This window comes from Lepus europaeus, chromosome 4, assembly GCF_033115175.1.
Source record: "Lepus europaeus isolate LE1 chromosome 4, mLepTim1.pri, whole genome shotgun sequence".
NCBI lineage: Eukaryota > Metazoa > Chordata > Mammalia > Lagomorpha > Leporidae > Lepus > Lepus europaeus.
In genome coordinates this window covers 105,114,228-105,126,201 of record NC_084830.1, presented here as the reverse complement: position 1 = coordinate 105,126,201, position 11,974 = coordinate 105,114,228, and positions in this window count along the sequence as shown.

Sequence of the window (11,974 nt, the reverse complement as noted above, 5' to 3'; positions counted from 1 at the left end):
CCAGGGACGATCCCAGGCCAGCCAGACGGACTCACGACTCTGGGAGACCAGAGCAGCACCAGGGGATTTCGGTTGTTTTATTATCATTATCATTATTATTAAATTGAAAACCACAGAGAGCGGGAAATCTCCCATGAGCTGGTTCACTCCCCAAATGCAACAGCAGGCAAAGGGCAGGCAGAAGCCAGGAGCAGGGGAACCCAATGCAGGTGGGTGGCAGGGACCCAGCTACTTCAGCCATCACTTGCTTCCTTTCAGGTGCACACAGCGGGAAATTGGAACCCCAGAAGAGCTAGGGCCTGAATCCAGGCACTCCAGTGTGGGATGCAGACATCTCAGGCAGCAGCTTAACCATGAGGCCAAGAGCCTACCTTGTGGCAAAGCAGTTAAACCGCTGGCTGCCCCACATCCAATCCAGCTCCCTGGGAAGGTGGAGCCTAGGAAAGTGGGCCCCCTGACCTTCATGTGGAAGTCCCAGGCTCCTGGCTTTCCTGCCTGGCCCAGCCCTGGCAGTTGTAGCCATCTGGGGAGTAAACCAGTGAATGAAGATCCTTCTCTGTCCATCCCTTGTCTCCGTAACTCTTCTTTTCAAATAAATAAGTAAATCTTTAAAAACAAGGCAAAACATTAGGCCACATGCCAGCCCCTCTCTCTCTGATAGTGAGACTTGAAGGTCGACTTTGAGTTATGGACCAGAACAGAGAAGGCAAAGCTGTGTCCCAAGCTGTGAGTCGTGGTTCCCTTAGGCGGCAGAGAGTGAAAGTCGAGGGAAGGGAATTTGTCATTTCGCCTCGTAATGCTTAGATGTCGCGTGTCACGTGCAGCCTCATTATGAGAATGTAGGTGTCTATTAGCAGTGTGAATGAGAAAGACAGGTAAGGCCCTGCACAGCGTACTCCAAGCCCCCGCCGCCACTGCAGCGCCATCTCACGCCTCTTCCTCAGTCCCTACCCACAGACCTGGGTGCTGAAAGATCTAGAAAATTAGTGTAGGTAAGCAATCATAGATGTCAGCGCCAGGTTCTGTGGTGGCAGAAGGACTAAGGAACACACGAATGGCCAGGCAAACTCCATGGCCTATTTCACTCCTCTGTCAGTAACTTTGTGTATGAGGGTACTGCAAGGAAGTCATAAAAAATGCAATTGAGGGGCTGGTGCTGTGGCATAGAAGGTAAAGCCGCCGCCTGCAGTGCTGGTGTCCCATATGGACGCCAGTTCGAGTCCCTGCTGCTCCACTTCTGATCCAGCTCTCTGCTATGGCCTGGGACAGCAGTAGAAGATGGCCCAAGTCCTTGGACCCTTGCACCTGCCTGGGAAGACCCAAAGGAAGCTCCTGGTTTCAGATCGGCTCAGCTCCGGCCATGGCAGTCAATTGGGGAGTGAACCAGTAGATGGAAGACCTCTCTCCCTGTCTCTGTCTGCCTCTGCCTCTCTGTAACTCTGCCTTTCAAATAAATAAATAAAATTTTTTAAAAATACACTCAAATTCTTAAGATTTATTTTATTTATTTTGAAAGGTAGAATTACAGAGAGAATGAAAGACAGAGAGAGCAGTCTTCAATCTGCTAATCCCGAAATGGCTGCAATGGCTGGAGATCAGCAAATCTGAAGTCAAAAGCCAGAAGCTGGCCGGCGCTGTGGCTTAACAGGCTAATCCTCCGCCTTGCGGTGCCGGCACACCGGGTTCTAGTCCCGGTTGGGGCACCGGATTCTATCCCAGTTGCCCCTCTTCCAGGCCAGCTCTCTGCTATGGCCCGGGAAGGCAGTGGAGAATGGCCCAAGTCCTTGGGCCCTGCACCCCATGGGAGACCAGGTGAAGCACCTGGCTCCTGGCTTCGGATCAGCGAGATGCACTGGCCGCAGCGGCCATTGGAGGGTGAACCAATGGCAAAAAGGAAGACCTTTCTCTCTCTCTCTCTCACTATCCACTCTGCCTGTAAAAAAAAATTAAAAAATAAAAATAAAAAGCCAGGAGCTTCATCTGGTCTCCCACATGTGTGGCAAAGGCCCAAGAACTTGGGCCATCCTCCATTCCTTTCCCTGGTTCATTAGTGGGGAGCTGGATCAGAAGTGGAGCAGGTGGGACTCGAACCAGCACCCATATGGGACTCCATTAAAGATAATGAGGATTGAGGTTCATTTTTTTTCCCATGTACATGTCCAACGGTTCAACTTCATTTGTTGGAAATACTATATTTTCCCTTATCAAATTATCTTAGCAGTTTTATTGAGTGTAATTGACCATATATATGTAGGTCTATTTCTGGACTCTATTTTATTTTTATTTTTTAAATTTTTTTTTTTTTTTTTTTTACTTTTTGACAGGCAGAGTGGACAGTGAGAGAGAGAGAAAGGTCTTCCTTTTGCTGTTGGCTCACCCTCCAATGGCCGCTGCGGCTGGTGCGTTGCAGCCGGCGCACCACGCTGTTCCGAAGGCAGGAGCCAGGTGCTTCTCCTGGTCTCCCATGGGGTGCAGGGCCCAAGCACTTGGGCCATCCTCCACTGCACTCCCTGGCCACAGCAGAGAGCTGGCCTGGAAGAGGGGCAACCGGGACAGAATCCGGTGCCCCAGCTAGGACTAGAACCTGGTGTGCCGGCGCCGCTAGGCGGAGGATTAGCCTGTTGAGCCACGGCGCCGACCTTATTTTATTTTTTAAATATTTATTTATTTATTTGAAAGAGTTACCAGAGAGAGAAGGAGAGGCAGAGAGAGAGAGAGAGAGAGAGAGAGAAAGAGAGAGAGAGAGAGAGGTCTTCCATCTGCTGGTTCACTCCCCAAGTGGCCACAATGGCCAGAGCAGGACCACTCCAAAGCCAGGAGCTAGGAGCTTCTTCTGGGTCTCTCACGTGGGTACAGGAGCCCAACAACTTGGGCCATCTTCTACTGCTTTCCCAGGCCATAGCAGAGAACTGGATTAGAAGTGAAACAGCCAGGACTCGAACTGGCACCCAAATGGGATGCCGGCACTGCAGGCTGTGGCTTTATCCGCTATACTACAGTGCTGACCCCTCTGGACTCTATTTTATTTCTTTGAATTATTTGTCCTATGTCAATATTACACTTGATTAGACTGGCTATGTCAGTTCTGGAGTCAGAGTTTAAGTGCTCCACCTATATTTCTCTTTTTTTAAAATTTATTTATTTATTTGAAAGTCAGTCACACAGAGAGAGGAGGGGCAGAGACAGAGAGAGAGAGAGAGAGAAATTCACTCCCCAAATGACCACAACAGCTGGAGCTGGGCCAATCCAAGGCTAGGAGCCAGGAGCTTCTTCTGGTCTCCCACGCAGGTGCAGGGGCTCAAGGACTTGGACCATCTTTTGCTTTCCCAGGCCACAGCAGAGAGCAGGATCAGAAGTGGAGCAGCCAGGTCTTGAACCTGCATTCATATGGGATGCCGGCACTGCAGGCGGCAGCTTTATCTGTGACGTCACAGCGCAGGCCTCTGTATTTCTCATTTTCAAAACTGTTCTGGCTCTTCTTGTCCCTTTACATGTAAACTTTGGAATCACTTTGTCAATTTCTAGTCTTACCCCAGCCAAAACAAACAAACAAACACAGAGAGGAACTGAAAGTCCAGGCCAACTTGTGAAGATTTGGCATGTTGACAATGTTGAGTCTTCTGACTAACAAGCATGGTGCAGCTCTTCATTTATGCAGGTCTTCTTCAGTTTTTTTCTGCAGTGTTTTGTGACTTCCAAAAGATAGATCTTGCTTATCTAAATTATGCATGGTTTTGGTGCTATTGTAAATGACTACTTATTTATTTCATAGGCAGAATTACAGAGAAAGAGGGAGAGACGGAGGAGAGAAAGAGAAAGAGAAAGAGAGAGAGAGATCATCCATCCGCTGATTCACTTCCCAAATGGTCTAGAACTCCATCTGGGTCTCCCATGTCAGTAGCAGGGATCCAATCCCTTGGTTCATCTTTTGCTGCTTTCTCAGGCACATTAGTAGGGAGTTAGATTGGAAGTGGAACAGCTGGGACTTGAACTGGCACTCATATGGGATGCCATAATGCTGCCCCCTAATTTTTTCTTTCTGGTTATGCATTGCTAGTACATAAAAAATTCAATAGATCTCTTTGTATACTGACCTTGTATCATATATTCTTTTTTTAAAAGATTTTATAGACAGTGAAAGAGAGAGACAGAGAGAAAGGACTTCTATCCACTGGTTCACTCCCTAAATGACCACAACAGCTACACCTGGGCCAGGCCAAAACCAAGAGTCAGGCGCTTCATCCGGGTCTCCTAAGTGAGTGGCAATCATTCAAGTCCTTGGGTCATCTTCCATTGCTTTCCCAGGCGCATTAGCAGTGAGCTGGATCGGAAGTAGAGCGGCCAGGACTGGAACTGGGCCCATATGGGATGTCAGCATCACAAGCAGCAGCTCTATCCGCTACACCACAGCGCTGGCCCCTATTTCGGTTTCTAATATCTTTTTTCCTAGCCTTCTGGAACTGGCTAGGGCCTGTGGTCCAATCCTGACTAGAGATGTGACGGGGGCGGAATCCTTGTCTTGGACTCGGTATGAGGGCAGCAGCTTTCAGCCGTTCATTCTTGTGATGTTGGCTGCAAACTGTGGGTAGCTATTAGAACAAGGACAGGCCCTTCTGTGCTACACCAAGTGATTTTATTATATAATTATTTCAATACTAATATAATTTAATTATAATAATATATTAAACATAAGTATATTTATATAAACACAATATTAAATTATTGAATAAATAGTATTTACTATTAATGTTAAATATTAATATTTAATATGTGTCATTGAGTACAAAAATCAGAGTTCATCTCTGTTAGAAGATGTGGTTCTATGTGAATCAATGGAATAGCTCAAACTGGACAGAGCTATTTACCAAAAAAAAAAAAAAGTTTCTTCTCAGAAGAGATTGGAGGAGGACTTTCTGGTTGACAATGACACACAGATCTCCAAAGATGGATGTGGCATGTGGAGGTCCCTAGCAGTCTCGTTGCGTCCTGGTGCCAGATTGGATCCAGTGTCTCTAGGAGGCAGGGAAGGAGGAAGAAGCCACCGCAGTTGTAGATCCTGGGATTTTTACGATTTCCCTAACAGATTTGCTCTATTTTTTTTTTTTAATTCATTTGACAGATAGAGTTAGACAGTAAGAGAGAGACAGAGAGAAAGGTCTTCCCTCCGTTGGTCCATCCCCCAAACGGTCGCCATGGATGGAGCTATGCCGATCCGAAGCCAGGAGCCAGGTGCCTCCTCCTGATCTCCCACGTGGGTGCAGGCCCCAAGCACTTGGGCCATCCTCCACTGCCCTCCTGGGCCACAGCAGAGAGCTGGCCTGGGAGAGGAGCAACTGGGACCAGAACCCGGTGCCCACATGGGATGCCGGCGCCGCAGGCGGAGGACCAACCAAGTGAGCCACGGCACTGGCCCCCAGATTTGCTCTTTCTATGACCTTCCTGTCTCTGTCTAAAAAACTCAGGTCCTCTGAGAACACATGAAATCTGCAGGGCCTTCCATGTGAGTGGCAACTTTCTGTTGCTTTTCCAGGTGCATTAGCAGGAAGCTGGATTGAAGTGGAGCAGCCGGAACTCATACCAGCCCTCTGTTAGGAGATGCCTGCATCCCTGCATCGCAAGTGTCAATTTAACCCCTTTCCATAAAACAATGGCCCCCTGAGGCCATCTCACATTTTACAAACACCAGTAGAGATAATTCAGGTGCATTCTCTTTCCTATGGTAGTTGGTGAAGAATATCCCAAACAAACATTAGGAGAATTTTGTTATTTCTGTTACACAGTTGGTGAACACTGCTTCTGAAAATTACACTTATTTTACAAAATGCTATACAATTGTGGTTTTTTTCTTTTTTTTTTTTAATATTTATTTGAAAGAGTTATACAGAGAGAGGAGAGGCACAGAGAGAGAGGTCTTCCATCCGCTGGTTCACTCCCCAGTTGGACACAATGGCCGGAGCTGCGCCAATCCAAAGCCAGGAGCCAAGATCTTCCTCCAGGTCTCCCGTGCGGGTCCAGGGGCCCAAGGACCTGGACCATCTTCCACTGCTTTCCCAGGCCATAGCAGAGAGCCAAATCGGAAGAGGAGCAGCCGGGACTAGAACCAGCGCCCATATGGGATGCCAGCGCCGCAGGCTGGGGCTTTACCCCCTGTGCCACAGCACTGGCCCCTACAATTGTGTTTTAACACAGAGTGCTGAGCTGAATATTCCTATCAAGTGGTGGCTTTGTTCTAAAAGCTACTGAAAGACACAACTCCCTTCAATCAGTTTTATGCTAAACCTACTCACAGGTGTCTTAGAAATATATCAGAGAGAAGTTTTCACCACTGGCCTCTTTGTGTTACCCTCATTCCCTTCTAGAAAACATTGTTCACAGACCAAGATGGTACCATATTTGCTGATGTTTTTATTTAGTTAGGATCCTGGACATCCTGTCCTGTACTGGAATACATTTTTTAAAAAGATATATTTATTTATTTATTTATTTGAAAGGCAGAGTTACAGAGAGGTAAAGACAGAGCGAGAAGTCTTCCATCTGCTGATTCACTCCCCAAATGGTCGCAACTGCTGGAGCTTATGTTGATCCAAAGGCAGGAGCCTAGAGCTTCTTCCAGATTTCCCATGCAGGTGCAGGGGCTCAAGTACTTGGGCCAGCTTTTACTGCCTTCCAGGCCACAGCAGAGAGCTGGATCAGAAGTGGGACAGGGGCCGGAACAGAGGTGTAGCAGGTAAAGCCACTGTGTGCAGTGCCAGCATCCTTTATGGGCGCCAGTTTGGGTCCCAGCTGCTCCACTTCAAATTCAGCTGGGAGACCTGCAAGAAGCTCCTGGCTTCAGATTTTGCACAGTTCTGGCAGTTGCAGTCATCTAGGGAATGAGCCAGCAGATGGAAGGCACCCCCCACCCCCGCCTCTTTGTAACTCTGCCTTTCAAAATAAATAAGTAAATATTTTAAAAATTTTGGGCCATAAAACAAAAAAAAATTTAAAAAGAAAACAAAAAACAACAACAAAAAAGAAAAAAAAATTGGGGGACAGCTGTGGCGTAGCGGGCAAGGCCACCGCCTGCACGGCCGGCATCTCATATGAACACCAGTTCTTGTCCCGGCTGCTCCTCTTCCAATCCAGCTCTCTGCTATGACCTGGGAAAGCAGTAGAAGATGGCCCAAGTCCTTGGGCCCCTGCACCCATGTGGGAGACCCAGGAGAAGCTCCTGGCTCCTGGCTTCGGATTGGCTGTTGAGGCCATCTAGGGAGTGAACCAGCAGATGGAAGACCTCTCTCTCTCTCTGCCTCTCCTCTCTCTGTATAGCTCTTTCAAAAAAATAAATAAATAAATAAAAACCTTTTTAAAATTTAATTAATGCTTATAAAATGAGCTTGATGGTAGCAACTTTGGTATTGAGGGGATTAATGTAATGCAGCTTTTAATATAACCCTGTTCCAGGGCAGTTAAGAAGCTTACTTACCTTAATAATTAAGAATTTTAAAATATTCATTCAGATGAGAATAGCCATAAACTTCAAAGAAAAAATTCAAAGGCAAATACATGTTTCCTGTCAGATTTAAAAGTGAACGAGAGGTTAGTTGTTTTTATTTGAGTATGACTTTTAAAAGACCTAACATATTACTGTATTTCTACCTCATTTGTTGTTCTTTGCTGTTTCTTAAACTTCAGAGTGGAGCTTGTACCACCACATCTTGCTTCTCTTCCTAACTACAGTTGTGTGTGTGTGTGTGTTCCTTGCATTGTTCTCTGCATAGCCTTTCCACTAAGAAACATTTTGTAACCTCTCTTACTCTGTACCTTGCTCAGATACAAGGGCCCAAGGCCACATTCATTTCTGATTCTTCCTTTCCCCTCATTTGTCTTACAGGATTTCCCCCTTTAGGCTTGTCTTTAGGGTTAGGTGAAGACCTTTGTAACTTGTTCTTTTGTTAGCCTTATTAGCACCACCTTTCCATCAGCTCAAATATTTGAGTTTTTATGAGGAAAGCCACTGTTGGGGGCCAAGAATTTATAGTAAAGTCAGAATGCAATAGTTTTCCATGGGATTGATTTGTGTAGCTCAGATTTCAAGTTATTCATAACAGCATTCTTTCTAAGTGCATAGTACAAATATATACCTTTTTCTGCTAGGATGTTATGTGAAGGAAGTAGTAGCAAATTGAAACCTTTTCGGTTTAATTTTCCTCAAATCAGAAATACAACAGTCGGATCTATCATCATGCTTTTAACATAAGACTTTTTCGCTGCATGAATACAATCACGTTTTGTAAGTAAGTATTAGGTTTATAATATGATGGGGCTGGCATTCTGACCTAGTGGGTAAAGATGCCACCTGTGACGCTGGTATCCCATATGGGCACTGGTTCAGGTCCCAGTTGCTCCAGTTTAGATCCAGCTCCCTGCTAATGCAACTGGGAAAGCAGCAGATGGCCCAAGGGCCTGGCCCCCTACATCTATGTAGAAGACCTGGAAGGAGCTCCTGACTCTGGCCTGGCCCAGCCCTGGCCATTGAGGCCCTCTGGGGAGTAACCAGTGGATGGAAGATCTCTATCTCTCTTTGTCTCTTCCTTTCTCTCTGTATCTCAGGCTTTCAAATAAACAATGAAAAGAGAAAGCACATAATATGAAAATGGGGTGTCAGTCTCATCTGCCTATCACATTGACAATGTAGAAAACTGGTAAGGACCAGTCAGTTGGAGCCAGCAAGTGCTTCTGGAAGGCGCTGGGGTTCGAGAGGAAAAATCCTTCTGCCTGCCGAACACAATGCATTCTGCGGCCAACTGTGTTGTAACACTTGGCCTGAATTTTTTTGGGGGGTCTGAAATTCATAAAAGAATTATATTGTAAAATGCTAAATGCTTTGGGTTTATTTTGAAGTAATCCTTTGCTTTAAAATGAAAATATCAGCATTAAACAAAGTATAATGTAACCTATTTCTAAATTTTATATGAAATTAAAATATTAGTGGAAAAATAGCTTTTTTTCTCTCACAAGAAAAGTCAGACTTTTCTAAATTGTTTATTTATTTTTGCATTTGTATTATGTTAACCAATTTTTAAATGACTGGTATGGTCATGAGCAAGATTTGTATGGTCAGCTTCTGATCATTCATATAACTTCAGGTAAATATCATTTTATTTTTTTCAAGATTTTATTTATTTATTTGGAAGGTAGAGTTACAGACAGTGAGAGAGAGAGATTCAGAGAGAGAGGTCTTCCATCCACTGGTTCACTCTCCAAATGGCTGCAATGGCCAGAGCTGGGCCAATCTGAAGCCAGGAGCCAGAAGCTTCTACCAGGTCTCCCACATAGGTACAGGGGCTCAAGGAATTGAGCCATCTTCTACTGCTTTCCCAGGCCATAGTGGAGAGCTGGCTCAGAAAAGCAGCAACTGGGACTCGAACCAGCGCCCATGTGGGATGCCGGAACTGTAGGCAGAGGATTAACCTACTGTGCCACAGAGTCAGCCCTATAAATATAATTTTAACGATAACCAAAAAGTGTTTTTTTAAAAAGATTTATTTTTATTTATTTGAAAGAGTTACAGAGAGAGGTAGAGACAGAGATGCCTTCCATCCGCTGGTTCACTCCCCAAATGGCTGCAACCGCTGGAGCTGTGATGATCCGAAGCCAGGAGCCAGGAGCTTCTTCTGGGTCTCCCGTTTGGGTGCAGGGGCCCAAGGACTTGGGCCATCTTCTACTGCTTTCCCAGGCCATAGCAGAGAGCTGGATCGGAAGAGGAGCAGCTGGACTCAAACCGCTATGCCACAGCACCAGCCAGCCCCCAAAGCCGGTTAAAGACCAAGTCTGTGGTGCCAGCATTCCATATGGGCGCTGATTTGAGTCCCAGCTGCTCCTCTTCTGATCCAGCTCTCTGCTGTGGCCTAGGAAAGCAGTAGAGGGTGGCGCAACTCCTTGAGCCCCTGCACCCATTTGGGAGACCCAGAAGAAGCTACTGGCTCCTAGCTTCGGATCGTCACAGCTCCAGCGGTTGCAGCCATTTGGGGAGTGAACCAGCGGATGGTAGATCTCTCTCTCTTTGGCTCTACCTCTCTCTGTAACTCTGTCTTTCAAATAAATAAAATAATTCCTAAAAAATTGGCAGATGTTAATTTATTTTTAAAAATTTATTGATTTATTTGAAATACAGAGTTATGGAGAGGCAGAGAGAGAGAGAGAGAGAGAGGTCTTTCATATGCTGGTTCACTACCCAATTGGCCACAACGGCTGGAGCTGCGTTGATTTGAAGCCAGGAGCCAGGATCTTCTTCCGGGTCTCCCACATGGGTGTAGGGGCCCAAGGACTTGAGCCATCTTCTACTGCTTTCCCAGGCCATAGCAGAGAGCTGGATCAGAAGTGGAGCAGCCAAGACAAGAACTGGTGTCCACATGGGATGCCAGCACAACAGGCAGAGGCTTAGCCTACTATGCCACAGCTCAGGCCCCTAGGTTGTTCTTTATATACTTTATGACTAAAGTAATTTACAACATATATACTTTGCTAATTTTTTGTTAGACTTTTTTTTTTTTTTGAGAGGCAGAGTTAGAGAGAGAGAGAGAGAATCCCATCTATGGGTTCATAGGAGCCAGGAACTCCATCCAGGTCTCACATGTGTGTGGCAGATGCCCATTTATTAGAGCCGAGACCACGTCCTCCCAAGGTCTGCACTAGCAGAAGCTGGAATCAGGAACTGGAGCCACGTAGGCAACCCAGGTACTCTGATGTGGAATGTGGATGTCTTATCCACTAGCTAAAGACTCATCTCAAAAGTGTCCTCTGAAGAGTAGAAATCTTAAATCTTAATGAAATATGAGATTTATCAATTTATTTATTTTATGGACTTCTGTTTTACATCATATTCAACATAGCATAACCCAAGATCACAAAGATTTTTGCCTAATTTTTTCTCCTACAAGTTTGATAGTTCATATTTTATATTTCCATTTATGTTATGTTTTCCTTCAAAGACACAAACTACCCGAAAATTTATAATAGAATTTGTAGTAAAGGACCTTCCTGGGGTTGGAGCTGTGGCACAGGGGTTAAAGCTACAGCCTGCCATGCCAACGTCACCTGTGGGTGCCAGTTCAAGTCCCTGCTGCTCCACTTCTGATCAGCTCCCTGCTAACGCACCTTGGAAAGCAGCAGATGACCCAAGTGCTTGGGCCCCTGCACCCATGTGGGAGACCCAGAAGAAGCTCTGGACTCGGTTTTGGCCTGGCCTAGTCTTGGTCATTGTGGCCATTTGGGGAGTGAACCAGCAGATGGAAGACATCTCTGTCTTTTCCTCTCCCTGTAACTCTGAATTTCAAATAAATAAATAAATAAATACCTTCCCACACAAGAACACTCACTTTTGCCATTTCTGTTTCATATTGTACTAGAAATTCTAATCAGAATAAATAGGCAAGAAAGAGAAATAAAAAGACTCCCATCTTGGGGTGGGCATTCTGGCACAGCAGGTTAAGTTGCTGCTTGGGGCACCCACATAGCAAATGCCTGGGTTCAAGATTTGTTTTATTTATTTTGAAAGAGTTACAGAGAGAAGTAGGACCAAAGAGAGAGGTTTCCATCCACTGGTTCACTCCCTAAATGGCCTCAACATTCTGAGCTGTGCCTATCCAAAGCCAGGAGCCAGGAGCTTCTTCCAGGTCTCCTGTGCAGGTGCAGGGGCCCAAGCACTTGGGCCATCTTCTTGCAGGGGGCCAGCACTGTGGTGCAGTGGGTTAAAGCCCTGGCCTGAAGCACCGGCATCCCATATGGGTGCCAGTTCAAGTCCCGGCTGCTCCTCTTCCGATCCAGCTCTCTGCTATGGCCTGGGATAGCAGTAGAAGATGGCCCAAGTCCTTGGGTCCCTGCACTTGTGTGGGAGACCCAGAAGAAGTTCCTGGCTCCTGGATTCGGATATTCAGATCGGCACAGCTCCGGCCGTCGCAGCCTCTGGGAAGTGAACCAACGGATGGAAGAC